The sequence below is a fragment of the Berghia stephanieae genome, chromosome 4 (assembly GCF_034508935.2).
Source record: "Berghia stephanieae isolate SIO BIC M18660-M18661 chromosome 4, UCSD_Bste_1.3, whole genome shotgun sequence".
In the NCBI taxonomy this organism is placed as follows: domain Eukaryota; kingdom Metazoa; phylum Mollusca; class Gastropoda; order Nudibranchia; family Aeolidiidae; genus Berghia; species Berghia stephanieae.
The window spans coordinates 93,643,631-93,666,740 of NC_088363.1; the positions used below are offsets into that span (position 1 = coordinate 93,643,631).

General features: G+C 37.1%; 1 protein-coding gene across 3 annotated transcripts in view; it reads left to right on the plus strand.

The window, feature by feature from the left end:
• LOC144971594 (protocadherin-1-like) overlaps positions 1-23,110 on the plus strand; it is a 156,407-nt gene that overhangs the window by 65,600 nt on the left and 67,697 nt on the right. For all 3 annotated transcript variants that reach the window (XR_013645168.1, XR_013645169.1, XM_078912660.1), the window contains one exon: positions 8,213-8,367. The gene's annotated coding sequence lies outside the window, so the exon portion shown is untranslated. The remainder of the gene's footprint in view (positions 1-8,212; positions 8,368-23,110) is intronic.

The following is a 23,110-nucleotide window of genomic DNA, read 5'->3' on the forward strand; positions in this document are numbered from 1 at the left end:
ATTTATAATTAATCAATTTCTTTGTGTGTTTAACCATGTTTTATTATTCATTTTTCTCGTAAACAATCGGACATGCACACGGGGAAAATATTAACTCGTTATTGTTAGACACTTCGATGGAATGTCCTTAGGATAGGCATTGATTATTATTATTATTTTTATGGATACTGTATTTTCCTTTTTAAAAATAATCGAAGACTGACGCTATCAGTCTGTGGTCACACAGGTGTACAGCAGCGAAATAATGCTGAAAATGATGTCCTGATTTGTGAATTTACGCAGATAAACGATTTTTCATGTTACACACACATATACACACACACACACACACACACTCTCTCTCTCTCTCTCTCTCTCTCTCTCTTCCATGCCCCCCCCCTTCTCTCTCTCTCTCTCTCTCCTCCATGCCCCCCCCCCCTTCTCTCTCTCTCTTCCATGCCCCCCCCCTTCTCTCTCTCTCTCCCTCTCTCTCTCTCTCTCTCTCTCTCTCTCCATCTCTCTCTCTCTCTCTCTCTCTCTCTCTCTCTCTCTTACCTATACATTGCAATTGCATAAGTATCACAATTTCCCAGCCTACATTATACTCCATTCTTTAGTTAATCATTACATTTGGCCACTTTCTCCAATAGCATTAGCATACTGTGGCTTGCGGTCTAGTCTAGGAAACAATCTTTGACGTTGAGGGTTTTAGATAGGTGATAAAACTCGGTTCCTGGTCTTTTGTACACTTTACACACATTACCTCACCCGGCGGATCAGTACCCGGTTTTAGACAGTGTAAAAAAAAAGAAGAAGAAGAAGAAGAAGAAGAAGAGAGAGAGAGAGAGAGAGAGAGAGAGAGAGAGAGAGAGAGAGAGAGAGGGAGAGAGTCTAGGAAGGACGCCTATCAGGTGATTCGTACTGAATGAAATAGATATTTGATTGCTATGTCCAGCTGAGGGATTAAAGAAATCATTGTAAAATGCTTTGTGAAACGCATTGTGCATGGCGAATCCGCCGATCCAATATGAATGTTCATGCATAGTTTTTCCAAACCCACCTTTTCCCACCACCATTGATAAAAGTGTAGATCAATTCATTAATTAATCTGAAATGTACTTAAGATCTAGTCCAATCTTACATCCATCTCTCTAATAAATTCATGATGAACTAGAAGGTGATGGAGTGGAAACATGACCTTTGACGTGTTGACCCCTTTTGAACTAGACATTCCTGCCGTGGTTACACACACTTTCTGGGTCGTTCTTATGTTCTAAATACAAACACGAAACGTGGGACATCTTTCTTCCACCTGCTTGTCCAGTTTTTGTCCACGATATGGGAATAATATTGTCATTGGTGAGTCACACACACACAAAAGGGAACATTGGAAATGTGGTAGATATGTCTAAATTAAAAATTATCTGTGCAAATTTGTCATATATTTGCAAAGAGGGACCGAGACAATACAGGCGTCAGTCGCAGCGTAATGTCCCTAAATGAGTAACAGGGTTAAGTTTTTGTTGTTGTTTGTGTTTGTTTAATTGCTTTAATGAGAAACAAACACGAGATGTCATTTTAGCTCAAAAGCAGATTCTCTAGGGTTTTTGGGCAATACTACTGGGGGATCAATTCAGTCAAGTCAACTATTTTCATAGATAATGCAATTCAAGTCGCCCGGAGCACGCACATTTACATCGTGTATTTTCATGATCAATGCGCTTCGCAATGCCTCATCTCTCTCTCATGATTCATTTCTGTATACATCTAGATATGAAGGTTATTGTTGAATTAAATTTGGTTCATGTTTTAACCAACTACATGTTGATGTTATTTATAATAGATAGAAATAATGAATTTGAAAAATATGATGCTGTGTAATTTTCACAAACGTTTGTAGCACACGTGCTTCACAATACTTGATTTATTCACGCTACAGGCTACATGTGAATTCAAATTATGTCCACGTCATACATTACAAGCCGTTTTAAAGCCTTTTTAGGGTCAATCATTGCCCTTAACCAGGTACTCATTCACACTTGGGACGATTGCGGTTGATATTTAATTTGTGTATTGTGCCAAGACACAAGGGTCAGATTTATGCTATCATTGTCACTCATCCGATCAATGGCCACGCTCGACATTGTTTGATTTTGTTACAAGGCAAGTCATCATACACATATTTTCTGACAACTTTCATGCAGACGATGTAATATTTTGGTAGCAGACCTCTCGGCACCTTCGTGCATCTCCCTGGCAGTTTACGAGTTAAAGGTTATGTAATTTATTTGCCTCCATTACTGTAGATACATCCTCATGTGACATTTGCATCCAATGTTATTAGTGTATTATATAATTATGCTCACAATAACAATGTCCGATATCTTCGTGATATGTAGAGGCAAAAAGCCTAACATTCGAGGCCAGAAACTGATACAAATAATTTAAGGCATTCAGGGGGAAATATTGGCACGAGTAAATTATGTTGATTAATGTATGCATGAATGCACTATAGATAGTATGCGCTTGGCTACGGAGCTCACAACATTGCCATCCGGATGTATAACGGACCAACACACAAAACTGTGTGTAACCATGAACTTTTATAATCTGATAAACGCGGATGGCAAAATACAATAACAAAGGCCTTAGTAACGTCATCTTCGTTCTATCTATAGTGTATATCTTATGTTGTCTATGTACATAATTACGTTGAATGTGGTATGTGTGTGTGTGTGTTTGTGTGTGTGTGTGTTTGTATCTGTGTGTGCATGTTGTTTGTTAAGGTGTGGAAATACTAATGATACTTCAGCTGATATCCTAATAAGGATTGGTCTTGCTTCTTGAGGCATCTCTATTGTTACTTATCAAAGGTTACCTATGGAGATTCTTCCCTATTCCGTTCCGTTGTTGGGCATCTTTGGCCTTCTCTATCCTCCCGGGGTGGTGATGGAGGACAAGGGTGGGGCTTTAGGTGGAGGGGCTAGGGCTGGGGACGGGGGAAATATGGGGAAATATATGTGAGTTTGACATTTAGTGAGATCGGACTCGTGTTCTCTCTCTTCCCCCCCCCCCCCCCCCCCTCTCTCTCTCTCTCCCTCTCTTTCTCTCTCTCTCTCTCTCTCTCATTTGACCTGTCAGTCGGGACATATAATAGAAGAAAAAAGAACAATGGACAGAATATAATAAAGGATTCTTGTATTCTTGTTTTTGAAATTTCGATCGCGTTCTCGACGGGAGAACGGCATTAGAATCTCTCTCACTGGAAACCTTTTTATTTCCTACACAAAATGTTACCATTCTCACGAAGAGACCGACCGGTCATAGAGATATAATATGGAAGCCCGAAGAGCATCGGGCTGGGACTGCTGTTGGTGAAAATGGTGAAAAATATGGTATTAACTCACTCAATCCTAGAGATTTTTGCTACTTTTCAAAATTGGACAAAATGTATTAAAAATGATCATGTACATATATAGATTCAACTACCATTAACATGCAAAAACTAAAAACATTAGCTTTGATACTACGCCTATAATTGTCTCAGAAAATGTAATAAATAGGCATGGGTAAAAGTAACCGTAAACATACGGCATGTAAGTCCGGTTGATTATGGGGGGTTGAGTGAGTTAACCAGATAATTAATGGGGGAAAAACTCTGATTTGAAAGAAAAAGTGACTACTCGTATTTTGATTTTCTTTTCTCGGTTCTATGACTGGCCACTGTGTTCTGGTACATCACGTTACCTGCCATTTATCTCTTCTCTGTAATGTTTCCCTCTGTCATTCCTTTTGTTTTCCTTTATTTATTTATTTATTTATTCATTTATCTATTTATTTATCTATTTATTTATTTATTTATTTATTTATTTATTTATTTATTTATTTATTTATCTATCTATTTATTTATTTATTTATTTATTTATTTATTTATTTATTTATTTATTTATTTATTATTTTGACGTTGTGCTAATATATTTATTGTTTCTGTCTTTCCTTCTTCCCTCCTTCATTTCATCGGGTTTTAAAAAAAATTCGGGGTGAGTTTGTTTTTCCCTATTGATGCTATGCGCTTAGCTAAAAAAAAAACTCATACCATCCGCCAGCCGGATAAAACATACCAACACACAAAACGACGTGTAACATTCAACGAAATTGGATATTGCTCTATATAAAGCTCAATTATTATTTTTTTTCAATCATTAGTCATAAAGCAATGAACATTACAGAACATTACATTATCGGTGAGAAAAACAAAAACAAGCGCATTTACAATTTTAAATAAAACAACAACTAAAAAGCACAGCCAATTAAGAGTAGAAATGGCCAATTTGTTGATGAACCAATTTTTCCATGTATTTAAATAATTGTAACGTCTTCCCTCGTCCTTTCATGTCTGGGATTACAGCCAGCATCGAATAGACGGAAACCTGTAATAATAAACGCCTCATCAACAATTATGGCTCATTTTGGGTGGGTGGGGACCCTACATACAATCATTGATTAGAAGACGGGCGGTCGTGCACTGACTAAACGTCTTATTTAGTTTGTTTATTCATTTATTCATTAATTAATTCATTTATTTATTTATTTATTTATCTATTTATTTATTTATTTATTTATTTTTATTACTATTATTATTATTATTATTATATTATTATTATTATTATTATTATTATTATTATTATTATTATTATTATTATTATTATTATTATCGTTTGGGGCAAACCGAACAATAATTATGGGCCCGATTTACCATTGTTGTAATCTACAACATTTTGCGTCGGTTTGAGAACATTCTCGTTACACCAATAAGCCTCTATAACAATGTGGGTTATCAGACCTGGAAATAAGTAGACGTCGGGACAAACACAAATTTACTTCACATATTATTATATCGATAAGTTCTGATGACTTCCCTACCTTGTAAATAGGCTTCAAACCTAATAATTCTCTGAAATCTAAAAACTGAGAACTAAATTTTTTAGGAAGAGTTTAAAAAAAGTTGGTCAGACATCTTGAAACTGTCGAAATTTAAGTTATAAGGCCAAAATGAAGAGAAAAAAAATGTGTTTTGTCATTGTAACGTCGTGACGATAGGGAGTCATCAGGCCCCAATGATAGGACCGAAACGAAGGGCCATGAAAGGTAATTTAACATGAGGTAAAAATATAAAAAGTCTAATAAAGGAGAAGATGAAAGACATACGGAGGAGTGACAACATCAACAACAACAACAACAACAACAACAACGATAAAAGTAAGAACAACAACAACAACAATAACAACAATAACAACATCAACATTAACATAACTAGAAAAGAAAGAAAACACAGAGATAGAAGATTTTGTTTTGTTTTTTTTAAAGGAAAAGAAAGAAAATGAAGGAACATAGATATCTAGAACAAAATTGACGTCATTCAGTTCTTTATTATTGTTTTTAGCCAGCCATTTTTATAAGTAGTTCTCACTAAATTGTTTTAATCGGATTATAAACGTTGAGCGAGAGGACCTACAAAATTTCCTCTGTCGTCAATCTGGAATTTAGTAATGTATCTATGTCTTTATTGTTTTTTGTTGTTGACTGAAGAAGGGTTTGGGGGCCGAAACGTTCCGTGTTTGGGAATTTTGTTCTTTTTCTGAAGCTGTTATATCCATTTTGGTTTATTGCTTTTTATAGAATACATAAAATACGATTGTTTGTGGTCGGTTTTTGTTTTGTTTTGTTTCAATCGGTAAGAGTTCTTTTAAAAAAAAACAACTCACGCCGGTGTCTTTGACCAATATTAGCACCTGATTGTGTAAACAACTTTTGACCAGATCGCTCTCCAGTGTTTTCTCATTGGCCAGGGAATTCGTTGTATTTGAATTTGTTGTTGTTATTCTTGTTGTTGTTCTTGTTTTTGTTGTTGTTGTTGTTGTTGTTGTTGTTGTTGTTCTTGTTTTTGTTGTTGTTGTTGTTTTTTTTTTTTTTGTTGTTGTTCTTCTTTGTTTTGCTTTTGTTCTTCTGTTCTTCTTGTTCTTTTGTTCTTCTTGTTCTTCTTGTTCTTCTTGTCTTCTTGTTCTTGTTCTTCTTCTTTTTCTTCTTCTTCTTCTTCTTCTTCTTCTTCTTCTTTTCTTCTTCTTCTTCTTCTTCTTCTTCTTCTTCTTCTTCTTCTTCTTCTTCTTCTTCTTCTTCTTCTTCTTCTTCTTCTTCTTCTTCTTCTTCTTCTTCTCTTCTTCTTCTTCTTCTTCTTCTCTTCTTCTTCTTCTTCTTCTTCTTCTTCTTCTTCTTCTTCTTCTTCTTCTTCTTCTTCTTCTTCTTCTTCTTCTTCTTCTTCTTCTTCTTCTTCTTTCTTCTTCTTCTCTTCTTCTTCTTCTTCTTCTTCTTCTTCTTCTTCTTCTTCTTCTTCTTCTTCTTCTTCTCTTCTTCTTCTTCTTCTTCTTCCTTCTTCTTCTCTTCTTCTTCTTCTTCTCTTCTTCTTCTTCTTCTTCTTCTTCTTCTTCTTCTTCTTCTTCTTCTTTCTTCTTCTTCTTCTTCTTCTTCTTCTTCTTCTTCTTCTTCTTCTTCTTCTTCTTCTTCTTCTTCTTCTTCTTCTTCTTCTTCTTCTTCTTCTTCTTCTTCTTCTTCTTCTTCTTCTTCTTCTTGTATACGACATTATACTCGTGTACGCTTTTTATTTTGAAACACGTTAATTTCCTTTATAAGAACAATACCGTTTTGTTTTTGTTTTTCTTTTTACACAAGTTTTTGCCGGTAGATTTTCTGGTTTTAGAATCACTAACCGTCAGAATTGTCTGAATAATCAACGCTTACAAGATATCTGAAATGCTTAATATAGATTAGTAATAAATAAACACAATGTTCATGAATGACCCCAATGTTATAAGATAAATCATTTGCCTGACATCGGGCAAAAATTAAATAGTAACTGACAGAGCATTTGATTGTTTTGGCCCCTTTATACGATACAATGTCATTTACAAGGGAGACAATAAATCATCTCCATCAACCATTTCCAGCCCATGCTTTGCAATACAATCTGACTATGACCCAAATATTTGGGTATACGATAATATACGATAACGACAGACCACTGTGATAACAATTTAATGTAACCTGTTAACTGTAGTATGTATTTTGATATTTATGATATTGAGGTTAATAGGACAATAAATGTAAACTGTGCTTCCGGCTTTTTGGCTTTTGGTACGAAACTCGGCTATATGACTGTAGGTCGCCGGTTCGAGTCCCGCTGTAGACGTATTTTGTATTTATTTTTGACATTTTTGAAAATAGAAAGCGTATAGAACTATCTTTAAATGGCAAACTAGGATAATATATTTCATTTGAAAATAAATAAATAAATAAATAGGATACGGTTGAGGTTAGAAAAAAGCGTTTGATATCCTTTGAGAATGCCTTTATACCTGGGTCTCAAATGACAGGACAGGAAGATGACAACGTTGTCCCTGTCTGTAAAATACTAAAAAAAAAAAGGAATACCGCCTCATAGGCGACATGTTTCGTCGTGCAGGCTAAGTGGTGTTGGCTATTGACAGTTTGCAAATTGTTTTGATCACGTATTAAATATTTGATTTCGCTCTAAGTTAATTAAATGATCAAACTGAACTGCATTACATCGTTAAAGCATTTTAAAAAGGTATATATTGTGCTTTATTTTTTTTTCTTATTCTTCAAATTAGGATTGCTTTTAAAAAAAACAACAAAAAAACACCATTTATTTTTGTTTCCTGGGACAGGTGTTTGTTTTGTCACACTGTATGGGTATTGCAGTGGGATATCAATGAAATTTTATCGTATACTTTTTTATCCGTCATTGACATTGATAGATATGCCATTCATTGTCATTTTGGGTGTATGTAAATAAACGTAAAGGGATTGTGTTTGTTAAGATTTTGTTCTCTTGTGATTGTTAAGATTTTGTTATTTATTACGTATCAGTATGGGTTGGGAGAGTAAAAGAATACATTTTAGATTGGTGACAAATTGTAACATATAATCGTATGAAAGCAGCCTTAGCTTGATCGAAATATTTATTTGATAGAAGCCTGTAAATTGGGAGGTATAAATCATTGCTCCAATCGGTATATTATATGATGTATTTCAATTTTGCTCGCTGCCTTTGGAATAGAATGACAAAGACAATGTTATGTTGTTCTCTTATTGTCTCCCGCATCACAACAAAGACTGGTTCTCTCATTATTTACTTAATATTTTCCTTTTTTTTCAGCGAAAAATCCAATAAAAAGCCTTCAACAACTTCTCAAAGACTTTTCCGAGACTGCACATGGCATTTCCATTCGACCCTGAATCGACCCCGTTTAGCCTGACCTTTGTCCCCCGGAAATAAGATCAATGCTGCAGAGAATGGTCATTTCCTCCCAGGTTGGTTCATATTGTTGTCATCTTTGTTTCCATTGTCTCGTGTCTTTGGCATTCCTACTGATTGATGCTACTTGTATGGATGGGACTTCTGCAAAAAACTCTGACAAAACAATTTTTTTGTCATCGTTCTGGCGAGAAAAATTTCACCATAAATATCAATCTATTAAGATAACCTCTGTGCACATATTTATTTATAGGACTGATACCCGAACTCTGTGATGGGATGATTTAATATTGCCGCTGGGTTTTTTTTGTTGTTTTTTTTTTTTGGTTTGTTTGTTTTGTTTATTAATTAATTAATATTTTTTTTTTTGGGGGGGGGGGGGGGGGGGGGGGAAGAGGGTTTTTTTTTTCAATTACAATAACGTGCCCACAACAATTTCGGTTATCAAACTTGCAGATAAGTACGCACCAGATAGCCCCCATTTTGTTAAAAGGGTTCAACTCTTCATCTTCTTTAATTAATAAAGAGTCTGGTTGGAGATTTTTGACACATTCTGGTAATTTGAGTCGATTGGTATGGGAAGTAAAAAAAAAATTCTGAACAAAATGAAAAAAACAAAACAACAACTGTTTTTTGTCAATGCATGGCAGTATAATAATTATAATACGTATTGTCCTGGTATACAGTCTAGAGCAGGTAGAATCACCAATCAGGGACAACAAGTGGGAGGTGTATTAGGGGGGCGGGGGGGGGGGGGGGGGGTGCGGTAGAAAGTGGTACATTCGTTGCTGACTCATACTCTCTGTACGTCTTCATACAATCATATCATTATGACATTTTATTGTATGGAATTTAATTCGTTTTCGAAGACACGCCTTTCATTACGTCATCGAGGTTCTCTTGTCTTAACAACTACCAAACGTGTACTTTGACAATGAGAAAAGAAATGGTTGTGGCCAAAAGTCTTTGGCATTCCAATTCTGTTTTAACTAATCGACTTGTCATTATTTAAAGGTCTGATAGCCCAATTTGTTATGGGGCTCATTGTTGTCATGGGATTACTCCAAAGCCATCTCAAAATATTATACTCTATTACAACTAACAAGACCATCATTACGTTCGGTTGTCAGGCCTGCAAATATGTGGTAGTCGGTACTCATGAATATAATCCCTCATTATTGTATTTCTTCTTCTTCTCCTCGTCCTCCTCCTTATTATTATTATTATTATTATTATTATTATTATTATTATTATTATTATTATTATTATTATTATTATTATTATTATTATTATTATTATTATTATTATTATTATTATTATTATATTATTATTATTATTATTATTATTATTATTATTATTATTATTATTATTATTATTATTATTATTATTGTTGTTGTTGGTGTTGTTGCTGTTTTGTTATAATATTGTTTGACGTTTTATTTGGACGTAATTTAATCAATATCTACGTGCATATCCGGGTTTTACTTAATATTTTTACTTTCATTTTGTTTTAAATGCACCCAAATCAAACTACTGGTCCTCAAAGCAAATCTTCAGTCGAACGCATTTTTGAGGTTGAACTATCGAGGGCTTGAATTCATCCCGGCTCAGGTACTGTCAAATTGACAGTAATAATTCTTTGCTACCTTTTAGAACAGGACGCTAATCGATAGTTGCAAAATAATTTCTGGGGACTTTCCACCTGTCCTAAATGTACCCGATGTGGGCAAGAACCCGAAACGGCAGAGCATCTAGTTGAACGGTGTGTTGTGACGATGCTACCGGGCGGGTTTGCGACGGTGCATGAATGCGGACCGGACTTTGCTGATTGGGTCGATCTTCATATCATAGTAGTGTGAGAACCATAAGAGGCTGCTGCCAACAGATTCAACACCCAGCTACCCATTCAATGCGTTTCAACTGCATCTTGAAAAACCGATACTATCTTTTCCTTTGTTCCAGAATATCACCGGGAGTTATTTTTTCTATAGCATTAATAGGCGTCACCATGCCATCATGACCTCATGACCAGGACTCTAAATCTTTTCAGTGATGCCCATTGACGACTCAATCAATCCTCGGCACATGTACCGGTAGCTCACCCAAGACTTATACACTGTCCTGCACTAACAAATCACTTTTTCAACATTTTGCCCAAAGAACATTTATTTCATAATGGACAAACCTGCCTCTTAGAATTATTATTTGATCGATATGACATACATATTGGGGGGGGGGGGGGGGTGTTTTGGGCAGATTCGGAATTTTAAAGTCAAATTTGACCACTCTACCATACAAAATTATGATTTTAAAAAATTGAAATTGATCTATGTAATATGAAATCTATAATTTTTTAAAAACTTTTTTTTACCAACAGACACACACAAGCACACACACACACACACACACACACACACACACACACTGCGAATAACAAGAAAAAGGAACACATATATATATATATATATCTGTGTGTGTGTGTGTGTGTGTTTGTGTGTGTGTTGTTGTTGTTGTTTTTTGGTTGTTTTTGTAAAAGGTGTTTTGTGAGTATACAGGAGTATAAAACTCCATGTCAATCCCGTCCATTTTCCATAAGAAATTCTCCGTGACATCGCGTCCCGTGCAGAAAGTGATTTGCAGTTAGATTTATTCTTCTCAGTCCTATTCCACACCTCAGCATCACTTGGGTGTCAGCAGCAGTAATGACGACGACTGATGTTATAATTATAAGAGGATTGCTGGTGTCTGGGGCGATTCATGACTGGTCTGGGAGACACGTCACATGCTTCAAATGAGCCTCGTATATTGCATGTAGGTAGATACGTGTTTTAGAATGGCGTATGATTGGCTCGACATGCAGCAGGTATTATTAAAACTGCATAAAATTAGTGCTGATTGCTTCATCAACCACCCCCCCCCCTCCCCCCCCCCCCCCCCCCCCCCCCGGCTTTGTCCAAAAAATTGTATTATCGCCTCACAGGCGTCATGTCCCGTCCTACATGTTAAATGTTGCTCTTGACCAGTGACCCCTTGTAAATCGCTTTGAGCACATTTAGTGGATATTGCGCTATATAAAGCTCAATTCTTTTAAAGTATGGAAGCGGGTTGGGCTGCCATGGATGTGTCAAAATTCCAAATAATACAAATAATAATAATGATGAATGACGGAGAGAGTCCCAAACACGCAGTCTTGGGGATGACGAAAAATTAATCCATGCTGTGCTGCGAGCTCTTTCCGTCTTTCCTTCTTAGCCTTAAGGGGATCAATCCTTAATTTGGCTGGTTCGTGGTGGTGGCCTTGTCGTCTGCTCTGTGTCCTGACATGCATGCGAGTCTTTGTGCAGACGTGCCATGATCTTGTGTCACTTTATTATTATTATTATTATTATTATTATTATTATTATTATTATTATTATTATTATTATTATTATTATTATTATTATTATTATTATTATTATTATTATTATTATTATTATTTTTATTATTATTATTATTATTATTATTATTATTATTATTATTATTATTATTATTATTATTATTATTATTATTATTATTATTATTATTATTATTATTATTATTATTCAGCAGTGTAATTGAACACTGATGTCATGCTGCTGGTCTTACTCGTATTTCTGTAGGTTCTTCTGTATATAATTGTGCTCACAAGGATCTCTCTCCCTTTCTCTCTCTCTCTCTCTCTCTCTCTCTCTCTCTCTCTCTCTCTTCGCGCGTGTGTGTGTGTGATGTGTGTGTGTGTATGTGTGTGTGTGAAGATAGGTGAGGTTGACAGATGGAAACGTTCGTCGTCCGCTAATTTGACAGGTAACGAAGGCCTGGCCGTCTGGGCCATGGAGGATGATGGACCGACCGACCGGCCTCTCATTCCAACCCGAGGCCATTAAGGCCTCCTCGCTGGTTATGGCCAATTAGCTCCTTGTATAGCATGTCACTAAAACCCTGGAACGGTCTGCAATGGTAGAAATAATGAATTTAAATGTTGTCGTCATTCGGGAATTCAAGAATTATAAATGGAAATTGGTTTTAGTTTGAACTTATGTTGAATTTTTGATGGTACATACTACAATACTACCGTGTACTAACGAAATGCAGTTTTCTATCTTTCTGGGGTTTTGTGTGTGTGTGTGTGTGTGTGTGTTTTTTTTTGGCAACAAAATTCTACACTCCGTGTATTGTCAAGAAATTAAGATGACAGATGAATGTTGATAGGAGACAGTCTGAGCCCAATCCTTTTTCCCATATATTTGTAACCAGCACTAAAAGAGTTGAGACAAAAAACTCCCGATTCCTCAAATCCTCACCCACGAACTGATTTACGCAGACGATGTTGATATCATATTGGATACAGCGGACCTGGTGAAGCAGTACATACCAATAATATCAAATACTATGCGACATTGGAATCTAAAGGTCAACGAATCCAAAACAAGTGTGAGAAAACTCGGAAACTCGATTAATGAGAATGAAGACATCAAACGGAGAAAACTGCCAGCTCAAACTGAATTCAGAGAACTCCACAAAGTTTGGAACAGGACAAACATCATTAATGAAAATAAAAGAATACGCCTTTACGAAGTGCTAGTGCTGCCAATCCAAATATACAACTGTGGTACGTGGGGCATGGCCGACTAGAGTACTATAGTTACGTCATGACGTGGGGTCTTACAAAAAAAAATTTGGACACCCTGGATTCCCTTCATCGCAAACAATTGAGATGAGTTATTGGGGTATATTGCTGCCGTACAGCGACAAAACCCCGTATAATGGCAAAACGTGATTTTACAGGAGAGCCGAAAAACTTTTCAAATTTTACTTCAACTTTTTACAATAACTATGCGGAGAATTGATGCAAATTTGGTATCAATCGAAAGGTCTTTTTTTATTCTATCACATTTGATGTATAAAAATAGAAAATAGAAACCTGTACTATTCGAAAATCTGAATTTACTGTTATACGGGGTTTTGTCACTTCATCGGTATCCGATTGGAGTGGTGCAAACACCGTATCTCACATTATACGGGTTTTTGTCATTGCATCATGACGCGTGCTATACCGTATCTCGGCGTTTAACCTATATTTTTATGTATTGGGAACAGAGTGTTACATCGGGTCTTTCAAATTTATTTACTACTGATAATATTTCGTTATGAAGTAAGAGGAAGAGGACAAGGAGGAGGGGGGTGAGGAGAAAAGAAGAAGAAGAAGGAGAAGAAGAAGAAGAAGAGAAAAAGGAGGAGGGTGAGGAAGAGGAGGAGGGGAGAAGAAGAAAGCGAAGAAGAAGAAGGAGAAGAACAGGAAGAAGGAGATATGGAGGATGTGGAGGAGGACCAGGAGGAGGAGGCGGAGGAGGAGGAGGAGGAGGAGAAGAAGAAGAAGAAGAAGAAGAGAGAAGAAGAAGAAAGAAGAGAGAAGAGAAGAAGAAGAAGAAGAAGAGAAGGAGAGAAAGAAGAGGAGGGTGAAGAAGAGGAGGAGGGAGAAGAAGAAAGAAGAAGAAGAAGAAGAAGAAGAAGAAGAAGAAGAAGAAGAAGAAGAAGAAGAAAGAAGAAGAAGAAGAAGAAGAAAGAGAAGAAGAAGGAAGAAGAAGAAGAAGAAGAAGAAGAAAAGGAAAAGGAGGAGGTGAGAAAGAGGAAAGGAGGAGGAGGGGAGAAGAAGAAAAAGAAGAAGAAGAAGGAGAAGAAAAGGAAGAGGAGATATGAGGAAGTGGAGAGGAGGAGGAGGAGGAGAAGAAGAGAAGAAGAAGAAGAAGAAGAAGAAGAAGAAGAAGAAGAAGAAGAAGAAGAAGAGGAAGAGAGAAGAAGAAGAAAGAAGAAGAAGAAGAAGAAGAAGAAAAAGGGAAAAAGGAGGAGTGTGAGGAAGAGGAGGACAAGGAGAGAGGAGAAGAGGGAGAAGAAGAAAAAGAAGAAGAAGAAGGAGAAGAAAGAGGAAGATGGAGAATGGAGGAAGATGGAGGAGGAGGAGGAGAAGAAGAAGAAGAAGAAGAAGAAGAAGAAGAAGAGAGAAGAAGAAGAAGAAGAAGAAGAAGAGAAGAAGAAGAAGAAGAAAGAAGAAGAAGAAGAAGAAGAAGAAGAAGAAGAAGGAACAAGGAGGAGGTTGATGAAGAGGAGGACACGGAGGAGGAGAGGGAGAAGAAGAAAAGGAAGAAGGAGATTTGGAGGAAGTGGAGGAGGACAAGGAGGAGGAGGAGGAGGAGATGACGAAGAAGAAGAAGAAGTAGAAAGAAGAAGAAGAAGAGAAGGAAGGAGAGAAAGAGGAGGATGGTGAAGAAGAGGAGGAGGACAAGGAGGAGGAGGGGAGAAGAAGAAGAAGAAGAAGAAGAAGAAGAAGAAGAAGAAGAAGAAGAAGAAGAAGAAGAAGAAGAAGAAGAAGAAGAAGAAGAAAGAAGAAGAAGAACAAAGGGAAAAAGGAGGAGGGTGAGGAAGAGGAGGACAAGGAGGAGGAGGGGAGAAGAAGAAAAAGAAGAAGAAGAAGGAGAAGAAAAGGAAGATGGAGATATGGAGGAAGTGGAGGAGGACAAGGAGGAGGAGGAGAAGAAGAAGAAGAAGAAGAACAAGGAGGAGGTTGAGGAAGAGGAGGACACGGAGGAGGAGGGGAGAAGAAGAAAAGGAAGAGGAGATTTGGAGGAAGTGGAGGAGGACAAGGAGGAGGCGGAGGAGGAGGAGGAGGAGGAGGAGATGACGAAGAAGAAGAAGAAGTAGAAGAAGAAGAAGAGAAGGAAGGAGAGAAAGAGGAGGATGGTGAAGAAGAGGAGGAGGACAAGGAGGAGGAGGGGAGAAGAAGAAAAAGAAGAAGAAGGAGAAGAAAAGGAAGAAGGAGATTTGGAGGAAGTGGAGGAGGACAAGGAGGAGGAGGAGGAGGAGGAGATGAAGAAGAAGTAGAAGAAGAAGAAGAAAAGGAGGAGAGAAAGAGGAGGATGGTGAAGAAGAAGAGGAGGAGGACAAGGAGGAGGAGGGGAGAAGAAGAAGAAGAAGAAGAAGAAGAAGAAGAAGAAGAAGAAGAAGAAGAAGAAGAAGAAGAAGAAGAAGAAGAAGAAGAAGAAGGATGAAGAGGAGGAGGAGGAAGAAGAAGTAGAAGGAGAGGAAGAGGGTGAGGAAAAGGAGGAGGAGGGGAGAAGAAGAAAGGAAGAGAAGAAGAAGGAGAAGAGAAAGAGGAGGAGGAGGTCAGGGACGAAGAAGAGGAGGAGGAGGAGGAGGTGAGGGATAAAGAAAAGGAAGGCGAAGAATGAAAAGACGATGTTGATGATCGACTTGTATTAAGCTAATGAAGAATTTACAATTATACGGTACTACACGGCCGGTTATACAACGACAAAACCCCGTATCGAGGCAATGCAACGACAAAACCCCGTATAACTGGACTTACGGGGTTTTGTCGCTGCATCAGCTGATTGAAATAGCAACATACGGTGTTTTTAAAATGTTTAACTTTTTTATTTTTAAGAATTGCCTCGTAATATTTTGTGAGTGGATGCAGGGTGTCATTCTGATCACAATGGTATAAAAATGTCTGTTTGACCCAATTTCGAAGATACGGGGTTTTGTCGTTGTACGGCATATTGGCCAGACAAAATCAGTAATGAGGATGTATATGACAGATGCAGAGTACAACCAGTCAGTACGCATATAAAGAAACAAAGATGGAAACTGTTCCGACGAGATGAAAATATTCCAGCACAAACCTCAATGGATAATTACTTCAAACAAGGAGTCAAATACAGAGGGCGTACACCAACTTCACTTCCAACAACACTGAATCAAGATCTCAAAATATATAAAATACATTTAGAATCAACAACCGAAGAACTGATTTCAACAACACAAGGAAACATCCAACTGCCTCAGCACCTTAACACACATGATGACATTCTAAGGCCAAGAACACTTGCACTAGACAGAGTTATGGAGGCATATTACTAACTGGACAATAGAAACAGACTGACAAACTCGAAGTGACGCACACATTCACGGCAAGCGTCCATAGAGACTGAGAGGCCATATTCATATATATATATATAATATATATTTATGTACTTATTAAAACAACCATTGATGCTCCGATTATAACGACTTGTAACAAATCTCACATTGTTTCTTTTATTGTTGCTGAGCTCAATTCTGCCTGGGTTAATTTCAATATTTACCCAGGACGTTCCTTCGGTCGACACCGGGTGTAAATCCTCCGTAGGATCTCTGACAGGTTTACAATGACCGTTTGTGGTACTCGTACATTGAAAAAAAGCGTTTGTTTGTTTTTCATTTTGGCGAGAACAACTTTTTCTTCAATTATAGATTATTGATCGATTAAGATGTCGCCCAGCCTGTCAAAGAAGTCGCTAACTTGAGACTTTAGAGTGTCTTTCAAAGAAGAGTACTTCCGGGTCAGGTATAAGACTAATATTACCTCGACAAGTTGAGGAGCGGGATAATCTATCTAAACCGACCGATGTTTTAGTAAAAGTTTTCTGGCTAAAAATAAGTGTTTTGTCAGGGTTTGGCATCGTTGTGGGATACCGGATTGCTCTCGAGTGTGTTTATAAATCCAGGCCTGTGTTTTTGTAATTGGTTTACAGTACCAAAGTCTTGAGCCTCCGCCATGCCCAGTGAAAGAGTCTTCAGACCATACGGGCTAATCCTGTTTGTTTAGCGACGAGTGGTCTATCCAAACTAGTGCACTCGATCCGGGGACAAATTGAGACTGCAGGTAGATTTGTGTGTGTGTCGACAATAGACTTGTAACTACATAAATGGGATTACGAAGTCTTAGAGTCTAAACGGAGGAATAGACAAGTGTAATGAGGAATTCCTGAGGCGTAATAATATAGGTGTAGTGTGTAGTTTCATTACATGGTTTTGCAACAGGCGTGGGTTGTGGGTGTCACAACCATTGACATCTATAGAGTAGACTTTTGTATGTGCATACTATAAGTAGACGATTGTCACAATACAATCTGGTTTGTTAAAAAAAAAATTGGAACTTTTTGTTTAGCGAACATCCACTAAACGTGCTCAAAGTGCTTTACAAAGGGTCACAGCAACACGTAATATAGGACATAATATACATGGCGACTTTTAGGCGACATTATAAGTTTTTTTTTTTTTTTCCACGACAAAGTTACACTGTTAACGGCCAGGTATTCATTTTACACCTGGTACTGTGAGAGAATGTGAGTAAAGAACCTTTTCCAAGGACTCAGCAATGCGCCGAGCGAGGCTCCAACCCAGGACCTTCCGATCCAAAAGCCAGTGTTATACCACAATACCACATAGCCGCTCAAACTGTTGGATGGCGAGACAGAATTAATTTTGAAGTAAAAATTCTGGCATTATTTTAACTAAATCAAGTTATCACGGCAAATTTAAGCCTCAACATATTATATATATATATATATATATATATATATATATATATATATATATATATATATATATTATATATATATATATATATATATATATTCGGTGTCATGTCGAGTAGTAATAGTAATAGTATTCTATATTAATATGTCAATTATTTTATCAACAAGTTCAACAAAAATTCCGGGAATTTGACGATTCCGGTGTCTTGTCCTTTGGTAAAGCACTTCACACCCATTGCCCGTTTGGGCGTTTTTCAATCTAGGGAGCAAGCATATTTACTCTTTACGTAGGTGTGATGACTACTGGCCACTGGCCACACGCATTCACGAATATATTATGGTAAAGCCTATGACATCGTAGATACAAGTGATTAAGTGAGTAGGAAAGTGCCAGAAGACAATAGAGAATGAAAAATTTTCGCGGCGGTGATGGGGGTTTGAACCTGCAACCTTACTGGTACGACAACTCCGCCTGGCTCTACCGTATGAGCTATCCACGATCCCATGGTAGATACCGCTGGGTAAAACGTTTTTCAGTTGACTTGTTCTGTGGGAATTGGAAACTTGATTTTACATTACCTTACTTTATAAAGAATACAAATCACATTGATTTTGATAATTTTTTTTAAAATGCGCTTTATGTAGCCTACATTTATTTTAAAATAAACTAAATTGTAGGCTTGATGTAAGACATTCCCTTTTCTATTGTAATGTTTTGTCTCCATTTCTTCTGTTTCCCATGTATCTAGAACGTTCGTGTTATACCGGTAAGGTTTTGATATAATTTGTCCGATGTTGTGTGTTTTCTACAGCCACCGTGACAGGGATATCGTTCAGTTTAGCACTAGATAGGTATTTCTGACTCATTGTGGCAGAACACATTTTTTGTCTTCTTCTTCTTCTTCTTCTTCTTCTTTTAGAAAATATTTACTTGATATATCATCGATGGATTAAGATGCCCCCCCCCCCCCCACCCCCCACCCCAACCTGCCAAAAGTCACAATCATGAGCCGGAAGTTTTCTTTGAACGCGTTCTTTGAAGTGTTAGGTTAGAGACTGACTGATTAGTTTGGTGTTCATTTCAATCTCTATAGATCATGTATAAATTAATTAAAACTATATAAATTATTTCTGGCCAATATGGATAAGGGTGTTTTGTCATTGTGCGACAGTATTCGTCCCCGAATAAAGCATCCTTGACCTTTTGTGTCAAGAGAATATTAAAGGTTTGCGTCCTGGAAAACACCAGAAAGTCATTAATATAAAACCGAGAAAGAAAAATACCATCTAGATAGATAGGTGTCTAGCATGTTTTTAAGTCCAAACGTAAAGGTGGCAAATTCAATTTTGTGGTGAGTTTAATGGGACAAAAAGTGACGAGAATGTTGATACGATTTATGGCTGTAGTTTAATTAAGTGAATCGAATCTTTCAAGGGAGACCGAGTAATGGCATACAATTACAGATCTACTGTAATTGTTACAGGGTTTTTTTTATAGACTTCTGATTTTTTTTTTTTTTTTTTTTTTTTTTTTGGTTTTAATCGCAGTTTCGTTCTTAATGTTGCAAAACTCAAGAGCATTATTTTGTATTTTAAACCGAGAACACTTTAATTAATTAATTAATTAATTAATTTCCATTTTGTAAAACAAAATAAATAAAATTTCAAAATCTAATCAAAATCCATTTATTTATTTAGTTATTTATTTATTTAGTTATGTATAGAATTTGTTAAAAATTTAATCTATTTACTTATTTATTTATTTATTTTTTTATTTATTTCTATTACTAGTGAAGAACAGGGGGGGGGGGGGGGTAGAGGCGGAGATATAAAGGCGTTTAGTAACAGGCACTCATATATTTTAATGACTATACTACTGTATTGTGGAGATTTACATAGATCGATACGAATCTTTTAAGCCATCAGTTTTGATTGGTCCTGTAGTGCGGTAGAGCGGCCTATTTAAAAGAATAGATTTAATACGACCTTTCTGGCTCACGTTCCACTCTCGTCAGTTCGAGTAGACGAGTCCCCCGTTTCCACCGTTCTTAATTTCATCAAATGTGACATGAGTGAAATTATGACCTCTCGTGAATTTGTCATAGAAACCTGTTTGCGTCAAGCAAATTATTATAGAAGGGACCGGAAGGCAGAGAGAGGGGTGAGGGGTTGAGGGTAATAGTAGCGAAACCAGGTCCTTTGACATTTCTGTTTGGGGGATGATGTGCTCGCGGCAGGCACACTTACTGTACTTGTGTATTTCGTAATAGTAAAATATATTCTGTTTTGTTTTTTGTTGTTTTTTTTTGTTTTTTTTTTAGTTGTTTTTATTTTTGCTGTGCAACAGAAACAACTATGATAATAATAATAACAACAACAACAGCAACAGCAACAACAAAAACAACGTTAAAACGATGATGATGATGATGATGATGATGATGATGATGATGATGATGGTCCGTGATTAGCTATCTGTATAAGACGAGTCTTTCTTCTCCAGTAGCCCCAGGAAAATAAGTACGTATTCTCGTGCTTTAAGTCTTAATAAATAAACAGTTTCCCATTTATAAGGAACTAGCTCAATCTGTGGATTTCTATTTTCTTTCAACAAAAATCTTCACTCGCGTGTCCTTTTTACTGTTATTTTTATTATAGCTGTCATGGGGGCGTCATTAGTCCTTTTCTTTAATTATTTTTATCTACCTAATAGCTCTTGGTTTATTAAATGTATTATTCCATTTGTGTGGTAATTTAATTTGAAATAAGCTTGTCGTCAAAACCTGTGAGTGGGATGAACTAAACTCTCTCTCTCTCTCTCTCTCTCTCTCTCTCTCTCTCTCTCTCTGTGTGTGTGTGTGTGTGTGTGTGTGTGTGTATGTGTGTGTGTTGACCAACATTACAAGACAACTTTTTCTTCTGCCTTTCGCCTGCCTGCTGGTCACCCACCCACCTGTTGTCCATTGTTATTATTGTCAAATGTAGCATTTCCACATTGACACTTGAACTTCTTTTATACCCGCCAGAAACTCATCTGATATCGAGCGTCCAATATTTTGTTTTACCATTCCCCCCCCCCCCCCCTCTCTCTCTCTCAATTCCTTTGTTATTTTGCTTGCGTAACAACCCCCACCTTGACCTCCGTTAACCCTACTCTAACCTATTACGCACTACTTCACGCTAGCACGTCCAACGATCCGAAATAAATAAATCTGGTAGGTCGGTGGACGGAGTCGGATTGAATAGGTGAAATGTAGCAAGACGGTAGAGATCATTATCGTGGAAATTAGAATACCTATCGGAGATTTAGGTCTTTGTGGACGGCAGGAAACAGAATGGCTAACGTTTTGATTTCCAACTGGATTAGCAAGGAAGGCAGCCGTGTGCTGAGATAACTGTCAGTTAAAACGGGATTGCATAATATTATTTATTAGCAGTTATGTTTGCGACCAAACGCAGACCTGTCGACTTGAAACTTTAAAAATTCGTTATTTTCAGGAGATTAAAATTGTAGTCGCTTTAATTAACTGTAAAAATCAACAATTTATCCTCACAAAGATTAAATAACACGTCAAAATCCTTAAAGTCATAATATAGTCTGTCTTCATCTTTCATTTTCAATACATTTTCGTCATGACTAAGCGGTGCTCATAATGTTATAAACTTGGAGCCAAAATGTCGTAATTCTACGACTTTTTAGTAGCAGTAGGCAGTCCTGCATACGGTAATCATTCGCAAGGCAATTATTTATTGAATTGGCATTATTAAATCCATAGTTCCATTTCCGGATTCGTTGTGTTCTGTGTTATGGTCGAGAGCTTTTTTCTTTTTCTCTCATGATCCAGGTAAGTATAATATTATTATATCCACGCCTTGGGTGTGGTCATTGCTCCCAATAATTAAAATTATGTTTTGTTTACTTAGTTGCCAAATAATTTTTTAATAAACAAAAAATACAAAAATAAAATAATGAAATAAAATTTAAAAAACAAACAAACAAACAAACAAACAAAAAACCCACCCGATCTACATTCTCCATATCATACCTGTGAGGCTTTGTTGTCTTGTGTGGTATGACTCTCATCATTTTCTTTTTCTTTTCTTTTCCACAATGCGAGTGTAAAATACATGCCCTCTCTTGAATGCATTCTTGTTTACTGAGTCGTCAACTGACTTAAAAGCAGTTTGCACCCGATTATATTGTTTATTAAGCCTGTGGGGCTTTTATGTCCAGTGGGTTTGGCCATAGCATAGTTATTTGGCATGGACCACAGCTATCATTAACTTACACCAGGACTTGTATTTATTCATCATTATTAGGTTTGTGGAGCGTCAGGTGAGTTGTAAGTAGTGCTCAAGGAAACAAGTTATCTCATTGGTTGAACTATTCAGTACAACTCGTGATTTGATTTCTTTTCGTGGTCTGGTCTTGTGTTTTTGACGTCATTTTTGTTGGCCAGTCAGTGTGAGGCTATGAGTTTACAAAGGTTTCGGCATAACACTCGACTTTTGACCTGTAGACACCGGGTTCGAGTATCGCTGTTGGCAACGCAAAGTTTTGTCCTCGGTACCCCCCCGCCCCCCCCCCCCCCCCACACACACACACAGACTACGGTATCCCCAAGCTACCCACCCCTCAGCGGACGCTTTCGAAGGCGCTAATGCGAGCATCGAATGATTTTCGCGAGTGATTTGAACCAATAACAATTCCTACAACTACAAGGTAAATATGGAGTCTGAGCGAGAAAATGACTATTTCACAAGGGCAGACATTCATTGTAATTTTGAAATTTTATTTTAAAAAGTCAGTCATCAACCCCCCTCTCCCTGCCAACAAGTGTAGAATAACAGTAATGAGTTGAAATTCAAGTACTTTTTGAAACTTACTATCGAAGGAAGTAAACAAGTACACAATATGTGAGATATAGAAATAATTCCAACAAACTATTTTCTAAAAGATAATAAAATGTAGTCGACTGCCAATCGCTAGTTTCAAACGAACATCCATTATTTGTTCAATGCTTTTCAACCAAACCAGTAAGTGGAAACGGGACGAGGCAATTTATAATATTATACTTATCGTCAAATCACTGGTCAGACATTGTCTAAGACTGTCCGTCCCAGCATTTCTTATATTTCCTCATACCCTATGCTGCCATACTCTGGAAAAGCACATATTTAAAAATTTGGCCAGAAAACTTCGCGAAGTCCCAGGTTGATAGGACGAGTTTTCTGGCCAAATTTTTAAATACTTGTTTTTCCAGAGTTCGGCAGTACGAGTGGACATTTCAATACTCTGCGATTCACATAAAAGACATTGTCAAATGTCATCCGGTACATCGCTCAGCATCCCACCAAACCCTCCCGGTGTCCTAAGAGCATCTCAGGTCGTAAACCCATCATTTCACTCGCAATTTTCCGCTGCTTTATG